The sequence below is a fragment of the Coregonus lavaretus genome (assembly GCF_964263955.1).
Source record: "Coregonus lavaretus genome assembly, chromosome: 8".
Lineage (NCBI taxonomy): Eukaryota > Metazoa > Chordata > Actinopteri > Salmoniformes > Salmonidae > Coregonus > Coregonus lavaretus.
Genome location: NC_139995.1, coordinates 54,688,171 through 54,698,081, shown reverse-complemented (window position 1 = coordinate 54,698,081; position 9,911 = coordinate 54,688,171). Strand labels below are relative to the sequence as shown.

Below are 9,911 nucleotides of genomic sequence, written 5' to 3'. Positions count from 1 at the left end.
AGAACCGAGAGAGAGAGTAGACTCTCCAGAAAATACTAGAAAGCAGAAAGTTCTCTCAGATAGCCTACTGTTCAACTGAACCACCCAAAGTTCTCTGTCCCGAGAAAGTCTTCTGGTACACCCCAGCCTGCGTAGCCTGCACCCACTTCTGAGGGGACCTGGCTGAACTGTGATTGGTCCAGGCCAAAGTGTGTCAGTTCTGTCAGTTCTGTGAAAGGAAGCAGGGCTGGAGGAAGAGAGAGAGAAAGAGAGAGAGAGAGAGAGAGCGAGAGCGAGAGCGAGAGCGAGAGCGAGAGCGAGAGAGAGAGAGAGAGAGAGAGAGAGAGAGAGAGAGAGAGAGAGAGAGAGAGAGAGAGAGAGAGAGAGAGAGAGAGAGAGAGAGAGAGAGAGAGAGAGAGAGATGGGGGCCGAGAATTGCATTGGCAAATCACAGACCAAAGCCTTGTTCACTACAGGGCCTGTGTGATAGAATGACCAAAACTAAATAAACCAATCAAAACTGTCCTCGAAAGTCACCCACAACAATTCTCCGCAGGCTAACTACTACTTGACTACCCAGAAAAACAACAACCTTACAGGCCATATCAAATGAAAACATACAACCATAACCTGAGTCAATAACCAAGGGTTATGTTAAAAATGACATCTCAAGGTTACATTCTCCAACACATTACAACAACACAGTATGGCAATTTGTTTGAATTCTGCACATTTCTCAAAACAACAACAACAACAACATGGCAGATGTGGAGGCTGAAACTACAGTGCTATCTAGTTTGGTGTAGTCTTCTCTGTCCACCTTCATCTCCTTCTCTTTCATAGCTTTCATGCAAAAAATCGAAGAGATTCTAGTCACTTATAAGATCAGAGATGACATTCAATTCATTTTTAACTTGAGCACTGCAGGGGCGTACATATGTCATGTATATCTTCAATTAATTTAATCCTCATTTTATAACTGTGAGAGCTGTCTGGCGACGTCATTGGGGAAATGCAGCAGAGTGACTTTCCCGGGTTGCTTGTCTTGCTTGGTGGCTGGGTCACTCCCATGCTCCCATGCTCTTTGACTTGCCTCTTCAATTCAGAGTGCATGACTGCATTTAATTCAGAGGATTGTCAAAATGTTTCAATAATCCTCAACTCAATCACTTTAAAAAGGGGTGGGGGGGTGGGGGTTCTGCTAATCGAACAAATATAATTGTTTTAAGATGGTCATACCATGGATCATTTAGCTATTTGGTTTTTAATTGTATGACCCTTTTAGGTATAAACAAATATAGATAAAAACATTATTTGATAAAATATTGAATTTGGCCTTCAGAAACACCATTTAATAACACATTCATATATGCCAAAAAAGACAGTCAAAACATTTATCAGAAGGAATAAGGTTTTGAAGTATCTGTCCTTTACCTATGAGATGTAAGAAAGCTCAGGAAATAATTATGTTTTTTGGGACACATATTTAACCCCTTATTTTTGTTGACACAAAACTACCTCCATACTTCCATTCATTTGTATGGGTTACCTTCAGACGAGTCCCGTGACACTTGTGGGGAGCAAAATGGAGAACAACCAACGGAGAACACCAAATGGTACGTTTTCGTGAGAAGACATATTTTCGGTCTGACAAACACCGCTCATGGTCTGACAAAAAGCGCTGTAGCTCGGCCACCTTCCACTTCAGATGCGGAAGGCCAATATCGCTTAAACGAACAGATTTTGATAGGGATTTTTTATTGTGTTCCTGAGATTGACGCACAACCAACTGAGATAAGTTGTTTTTTATAAATGTTTGACATGTTGCCAAAAATTATGTTTACGCTTTGGCATCAGGGTGGTAGGGGAAAATCTTTACCATCGCAAGGGGAAAAAGTGCTAAAAAATGATAATTAATCTTTACCAGATATAATTACTTAGTTGAAGTATTAGCCCACTGGCCAAAAACGGGTTGAATCAACGTTGTTTCCACGTCATTTCAACAACAACAACAAAATCTATGTGGTGATGACGTTGAATCAACGTGGAATTTCGTATTTTCAACATTTAACCTAAATCCAAAGATATGGTTACATTTTTTGTTGATTTCACGTTAGTTAAAAACTAAACCAAATGTAAATCAAAACTAGAAGTTGAGCTGACCTCTGTGCCCAGTGGGAGAATTAAAAACCGAAAACCAATCAAACATCAGAGTGGAAGGAGTCTTCCAGTGTTCATTAGCCAAGGATTCTCAGTGTCTTTTGATTCCATTTAGAATTATTGATCTGATTTCATAATGACTGCTTGACATCCTCTTCATATAGTCTGGATTAAACATGCTAGTCTGGCCCTGTCCACTCCTCTCCTCCCCCAGAGTATCTCTCTCCCTCTCTCCTCTCTCTCCCTCTTTCTCTCTCTATCACTCTCTCCTTATTCACTCCTCTCTCTCTCCCCATTAACTATGTCAACTACCACCTCTGGTCTCTCTCTGCCCAGGAACTGACCTCAGAGCAGACGTAATTCGCTGACTATTTACTTTTATTGCAGAGACTTGAATTCATACAGTATCTCTATAAATCCCAGAGACATGGGAACCTTTAGTCCCAGTTCAAAAACGTTGTGAGGATTCAGCCTTATCAGGAGCAGTTTGAAGATCCAAAAGTAACTCTATGTGCAAACTGCAAACAGAAAATGCATTGTCTCATCTTGCATTTAAAAATGATTCACCAACAGATAATATAATTGTAATTGAACATTCTCTTATCTAACATTATCCATTACGAGCCACTACCTACCACTTTGTCTACCATTATGAAACTATAACGTAGTTCTATTATGGCTTTGGTTCTTACTGTTTGAACTGTGTCTTCCATGTCTCCAGGCGGATGTCAGAGTTCAATATTCTAGGCTGCATAGCGTGGTTCCTGGCTGTTGGTTGGTGCTGCAGAGGCTGGAGTGTGTGTGGGATTGTGTGTGTCAGAGTATGTGTGTCAGAGGTCCTGCGCCTTGGAGATCTCCAGCTTTCAGCAGGTGAGCATCTCTACCAACTCTGTCACCAACACTACAAGCTGTGGCCCTTTATATAAAGCCCATTTTTCCACCAGTACCCGTCATCAGTGCCTCTGGACAGAGCAGAGCAGCCACTGTGGAGTACAATGGGAGGAGGAAGTTTCCTGAACAAGGCCTCACGGGGAGCTAGGCACAAGGCCCCACGGGGAGGATACACTGTGATAAGAGGGTTCAAGCAAGGTCATCCACCAAATGATCAAAAGCCTTGTTTACGCCTTGCGCTAATATGTGAGTTCTGTGATATGATCAACATGATCCAAACACTGTGTTAAAATGTGTCTCATATCAATCCAATGTGTCCACATTGTGACCAGATTATTTGGTTCCTCCCTGTATGCAAATTATTTGACAGATTTTGTTTCAAAATAATATGGATTTATGTATTTACCGATGCCATAAATCAATGGTGCCACCTGTCAAGGATTATAGAGGTCGGGTTAACGATGATTAAAATCCTTTGACCATCCAGTTCTGTTTACAGTTGATATCCAGAAACAATGCATGCCTGACTACCTCCGGAGGTGGTCAGACAAATCACAACCAGATCACAGTGTGTCTTTTAATCGTCTACACCTGTCAAAAAATGTGGGCTTAATCAGAATATGGCAAAGATCAGGACAAAGGATGCATGTTAGCACCAGGTATAAACAGGGCTTTAGATTTGGAATATACACCCTTATATATAACAATAAATGGACCATCAGAGCTAAACCCAAATATCTGCTTTGTAGCATTTTCATTTTTCAAGAGCCACCCTATTCTTATTTTGTCATTATCACCCTAACCCCCATTTACACCCCCTCCCCTTCCACCCCCCCCCCCCCCCCCCCATTTACACCCCCTCCCCTTCCACCCCCCCAAAATGTACACCCCCCCTCCCCATTTACACCCCTCCCCCTCCACCCCCCCTCCCCTTCCACCCCCCTCCCCTTCTAGGTATAAACAGGTCTAGTACTATGGGGAAGTAAAATAGTGATCAATAGTGATGTTCTGGAACCTGTGGGGTGTTCCTGTCCACTGGGATGTGAGGTGTCTTGGTTTGAGGCTACATTTGGCCCACCAACTCTCCAGCCAGTAGACTGTGTCCTTCCACTGAGTACCGTACATAGAGGCACTACCTAGAATTTCTAATCTAGACCATTGGGAGGCACAGTACAAATACACACACACACACACACACACACACACACACACACACACACACACACACACACACACACACACACACACACACACACACACACACACACACACACACACACCAGGATGTGAGCATCCACCTCTCCCCAGCCTAACAACAGAACACAGGGGAAGGTAGATACAGGATAGTGAGGTTCCAGTGGGCTGGAAATACACTCATATTACATTAATTTGCATGTTGTTGTTCTCCTTTACTGTAAACACATAATTTAATAAATGTTAGTCATCTTTATTCATAGAAAATTGAAGTACGAATTATTAGTCTGCATTTGGTCAAATCCTCTCCAAAAACTCTTAATTTCCTTTAATATACCCTTCAAAGACTAAATAAAGCTTAGATCATTTCTGAAAGGTTACAAAGCTAGATATCTTCCGTTAGCTGTGCATAGTATCAAATCAATTACCAATCAAATCAATCAATTCATGTTATTTATAAATCCCTTGTTACATCAGTAGTTGTCACAAAGTGCTTTTACAGGTACAGAAACAGGTACATGGCCTGGACCCCAAAGAGCAGAGACAGGTACATGGCCTGGACCCCAAAGAGCAGAGACAGGTACATGGCCTGGACCCCAAAGAGCAGAGACAGGTACATTGCCTGGACCCCAAAGAGCAGAGACAGGTACATTGCCTGGACCCCAAAGAGCAGAGACAGGTACATTGCCTGGACCCCAAAGAGCAGAGACAGGTACATTGCCTGGACCCCAAAGAGCAGAGACAGGTACATGGCCTGGACCCCAAAGAGCAGAGACAGGTACATTGCCTGGACCCCAAAGAGCAGAGACAGGTACATGGCCTGGACCCCAAAGAGCAGAGACAGGTACATGGCCTGGACCCCAAAGAGCAGAGACAGGTACATGGCCTGGACCCCAAAGAGCAGAGACAGGTACATGGCCTGGACCCCAAAGAGCAGAGACAGGTACATTGGCTGGACCCCAAAGAGCAGAGACAGGTACATTGCCTGGACCCCAAAGAGCAGAGACAGGTACATTGCCTGGACCCCAAAGAGCAGAGACAGGTACATGGCCTGGACCCCAAAGAGCAGAGACAGGTACATTGCCTGGACCCCAAAGAGCAGAGACAGGTACATTGCCTGGACCCCAAAGAGCAGAGACAGGTACATGGCCTGGACCCCAAAGAGCAGAGACAGGTACATGGCCTGGACCCCAAAGAGCAGAGACAGGTACATGGCCTGGACCCCAAAGAGCAGAGACAGGTACATGGCCTGGACCCCAAAGAGCAGAGACAGGTACATTGCCTGGACCCCAAAGAGCAGAGACAGGTACATGGCCTGGACCCCAAAGAGCAGAGGCAGGTACATTGCCTGGACCCCAAAGAACAGAGACAGGTACATGTCCTGGACCCCAAAGAGCAGGTAGAGATGGGTCAAGAATTATCCAAAAGGTGTCTTGTTACAAAAACAAGATATTTTGAAGACCAATGTATCCTCTCAACTACAACAACATTCGCAGTAACGGTTACAGATACCTTTCACTTGCTGTGACTGTGATATGTTTTTTTTTAATCAACCTTGGACGATTACACTGACTCTAAGTCGCTCTGGACAAGATTGTCTGCTAAATGACCAAAATGTAAATGTTAAAAATGAACATTTGCAAAGCACATTACTGGGTATTATTCTAATGAGCTCCGCCCCCAAACAAGGCCAAATTTGATCAAAATACAAATAGTTTGAGGGCGGAGCTCATTAGAATAATACCCAGTAATGTGCTTTGCAAATGTTCATTTTTAACATTTACATTTTGGTCATTTAGCAGACAATCTTGTCCAGAGCGACTTACAGTCAGTACATTCAAGGGTGCCCCGTGGTGCCCTGCAATCAATCAACCAATCAATAAATTAATTAATTTAATCAATTAATCAGCTGGTTGGCTGTAGCCAGACAGTGGATGTTGTTGTGGTGACCTGCATATTGAAGACACAACCACACAAATACAGAGAAACCAAATGGGAGATCTTTGTTCTATTGACAAAGATCTCCCAGAAGACTACAGGAGACATTGGTGGATAGCATCAGCCACGGGCATCACAAGGAGGACCTTGCAGCTTCCATGAAGAACAAAACGTTATTGGATGCATTCAGTGCCACCTAAAGCAAGTAAGCAAATTAAACACAACACTTTGTGGTGCAGCAGGAAACAGTGCATTTCCTAGAACTCAGGTGTCCTTTAACTCCTTTGAATAGCAGCCATGATAAAAACAACCAGAAAACAAATGCTTTGATGCATATTTTGTTATTTGATACTCTTGGAGTTTTTACTTCCGGCTCTGTGCCAAGTCACTCAGGTCAACAGGCTGTTGGCCAAGACTAACTTTATGAAAGCACGTCAGCGTTTATCTGTCTGTAAACAAAGTCTGCTATTCCCTACAGAGTGCACTACCTTTAACCAGAGCCTTATGGGGTGTGCTACCTCAAAGGTACTGCACTATTGGGGATTGGGTTTCATTAGGGACTATGGTAGAGACAATTACAAGATGATGTTTAATACTGTTTCATGCATCGAACGGCTGTTTCATGCATCGAACGGCTGTTTTATGCATCGAACGGCTGTTTCATGCACCGAAAGGCTGTTTTAGGCATCGAACGGCTGTTTCATGCATCGGACGGCTGTTTCATGCATCGAACGGCTGTTTCATGCATCGAACGGCTGTTTTAGGCATCGAACGGCTGTTTCATGCATCGAACGGTTGTTTTATGCAATAGAACAGGGTTCTTAGAACTCATCTTTGTCTGTGTGAACTGAGAGGAGCCTCTGGACCTTGGGCCGGCAACTGATTTAGGAATTGACTAGGTGATAAAACCAACAGCCACATTTCATTTCATGATTAGTGGTGTGTGAAAGGGTGATGTCTCCGGTCTGACTGAGCATGCATTTTCATAGACTGAATTGGTGTCTGCGTGTGTAAGGTACCAGGGACGAGATCTGTTATGAATAGTTGATAAGAACCTCGTCTTAGGGGCCAAACTCTGGGTTTCATACAATAAGAACTGTCTTCACAGCAGATACTGTCTGCTGTGAATTATTCATTTCTTTCATACAAATCCTAACCTTTTGACCCATTCCACACATCTTCTGTTTGTCATGAAGACTAAGTGGGGGGTATCGTGCTATATAAGATCTTTGTATTCTTTGTATGTCAGAGCTCTCGACCAGCCTCACTTACTTCCTCATTAGTACGTTTTGAATAAAGTACTATCCTGATTGGTGATTAACCTTGTCTCTCCTCATTATTGATTAGAATTTCCACGACAGGACACAGACAGAGTCCCTGGTAAAAACATGTCTCTTTGATGTGCGTCAGTTAAAGTCAGTGGGGAATTAATAGTATTCAAAGATGTCACTGTGCTACTGCGCTGATGTCACTGTGCTACTGCGCTGATGTCACTGTGCTACTGCGCTGATGTCACTGTGCTACTGCGCTGATGTCACTGTGCTACTGCGCTGATGTCACTGTGCTCATAAATTCCGGTAAACTGGTGTGGAATGTCAACCAGATTGAATCAGTTAGCATGATGGAGTCCAGACACATGGGCAATGCAATATTGGAGCAGATTTTGATATCCCAGAGTTTTTTTTGGAGTGAACAACATGTATCAAGGTAAGGTAAACATATGGCCCTCCAAGAAGAATTTCCCCAGGGGATAGTAAAGCCCTTACCTCACTACTGTCTGCTATAGTAAGAGCAGCAGGTGGAGTAGCGGTTAACAGTGTTGAGCCAGTAACCGAAAGGTCTCTTGTTCGAATCCCCAAGCCAAGTAGGTGAGAAATCTGTTGTTGTGCCCTTGATCAATGCATTTAACCCTAATTGCTCCTGTAAGTCGATTTGGATAACAGCGTCTGCTAAATGACAAAGATGTGAGAGTTGGACTTACCTGTCTCCTATAGTTACAGTTGGACTTACCGGTCTACTGTAGTAAGAGTTGGACTTACCTGTCTACTATAGTAAGAGTTGGACTTACCTGTCTCCTATAGTTACAGTTGGACTTACCTGTCTCCTATAGTTACAGTTGGACTTACCTGTCTACTATAGTAAGAGTTGGACTTAACTCCCTACTGTCTACTATAGTAAGAGTTGGACTTACCTGTCTACTATAGTAAGAGTTGGACTTAACTCCCTACTGTCTACTATAGTAAGAGTTGGACTTACCTGTCTACTATAGTAAGAGTTGGACTTAACTCCCTACTGTCTACTATAGTAAGAGTTGGACTTAACTCCCTACTGTCTACTATAGTAAGAGTTGGACTTACCTGTCTACTATAGTAAGAGTTGGACTTAACTCCCTACTGTCTACTATAGTAAGAGTTGGACTTACCTGTCTACTATAGTAAGAGTTGGACTTACCTGTCTACTATAGTAAGAGTTGGACTTACCTGTCTACTGTAGTAAGAGTTGGACTTACCTGTCTACTATAGTAAGAGTTGGACTTACCTGTCTACTGTAGTAAGAGTTGGACTTACCTGTCTACTATAGTAAGAGTTGGACTTACCTGTCTACTATAGTAAGAGTTGGACTTAACTCTCTACTGTCTACTGTAGTAAGAGTTGGACTTACCTGTCTACTATAGTAAGAGTTGGACTTACCTGTCTACTGTAGTAAGAGTTGGACTTACCTGTCTACTGTAGTAAGAGTTGGACTTACCTGTCTACTGTTTACTATAGTAAGAGTTGGACTTACCTGTCTACTATAGTAAGAGTTGGACTTACCTGTCTACTATAGTAAGAGTTGGACTTACCTGTCTACTATAGTAAGAGTTGGACTTACCTGTCTACTGTCTACTATAGTAAGAGTTGGACTTTCCTGTCTACTGTCTACTATAGTAAGAGTTGGACTTACCTGTCTACTATAGTAAGAGTTGGACTTACCTGTCTACTATAGTAAGAGTTGGACTTACCTGTCTACTGTCTACTATAGTAAGAGTTGGACTTACCTGTCTACTGTAGTAAGAGTTGGACTTACCTGTCTACTGTAGTAAGCGTTGGACTTACCTGTCTACTATAGTAAGAGTTGGACTTACCTGTCTACTGTAGTAAGAGTTGGACTTACCTGTCTACTATAGTAAGAGTTGGACTTACCTGTCTACTATAGTAAGAGTTGGACTTACCTGTCTACTATAGTAAGAGTTGGACTTACCTGTCTACTATAGTAAGAGTTGGACTTACCTGTCTACTATAGTAAGAGTTGGACTTACCTGTCTACTATAGTAAGAGTTGGACTTACCTGTCTACTATAGTAAGAGTTGGACTTACCTGTCTACTATAGTAAGAGTTGGACTTACCTGTCTACTATAGTAAGAGTTGGACTTACCTGTCTACTATAGTAAGAGTTGGACTTAACTCTCTACTGTCTACTGTAGTAAGAGTTGGACTTACCTGTCTACTGTAGTAAGAGTTGGACTTACCTGTCTACTATAGTAAGAGTTGGACTTACCTGTCTACTATAGTAAGAGTTGGACTTACCTGTCTACTGTAGTAAGAGTTGGACTTAACTCCCTACTTTCTACTATAGTCAATGCAGGTAGCCCGGGTGGCTATTTGATTAACTACACTGAACTAAAATATAAACACAACGTGTTCGTCCAAAGTTTCATGAGCTGAAATGAAAGATCCCAGAAATGTTCCATATGCATAAAAAGCTTATTT

The 9,911-nt window shown here is 42.7% G+C and overlaps 1 pseudogene across 1 annotated transcript in view; it reads right to left on the bottom strand.

The window, feature by feature from the left end:
* Positions 1-6,121: 6,121 nt before the first annotated feature.
* Positions 6,122-9,911, bottom strand: part of LOC311134095 (nck-associated protein 1-like) — a 38,140-nt pseudogene continuing 34,350 nt past the window's right edge. Inside the window, exon 21 of the transcript in view lies at positions 6,122-6,174. The product of the transcript in view is annotated as a nck-associated protein 1-like (transcript). The remainder of the gene's footprint in view (positions 6,175-9,911) is intronic.